Source organism: Triticum aestivum, chromosome 6B, assembly GCF_018294505.1.
Source record: "Triticum aestivum cultivar Chinese Spring chromosome 6B, IWGSC CS RefSeq v2.1, whole genome shotgun sequence".
NCBI lineage: Eukaryota > Viridiplantae > Streptophyta > Magnoliopsida > Poales > Poaceae > Triticum > Triticum aestivum.
In genome coordinates, this window is record NC_057810.1 from 392515598 (window position 1) to 392516030 (window position 433).

A 433-nucleotide genomic window follows, 5' to 3' on the forward strand; every position below is an offset into this window, starting at 1 on the left:
TAGAGGGCGCCACCGAATTGAGAGGACTTGGGTGCGGCAGCAATCCTTGGTGGGGAGAAGCGAGATGATCTCCCCAAGGACGGCGTCTGGGAGATCGCTGATGCGGTCCACCCGAGACTCTACGAGTTCCTGAAATCCGGTGGGGCAGGGTTGCCACTTCTCCCCGCGCTGCCGGGTGCGGAATCTACAATAGGCGTCGCCACTAGCGGGAGCCTCATCTTCTTGGCGCTGGGGTCAGCCGACTCCATTTTCCTCGAGGGCGTCGCGTCGCGCTCACGGATTTGAGCAGAGTAACGAATGACGAGCCTAGTTGTAGTGCGAGCGAAGAAGAAGGGGAGCTGGGGGTTTTCTGTAGGAGTGAGGACGAAGGCCAGCTGGGGTTTACTGTAGGAGTGAGGTGAGGAATTTGGGGGTATGAGTGGAGCGAGCTAAC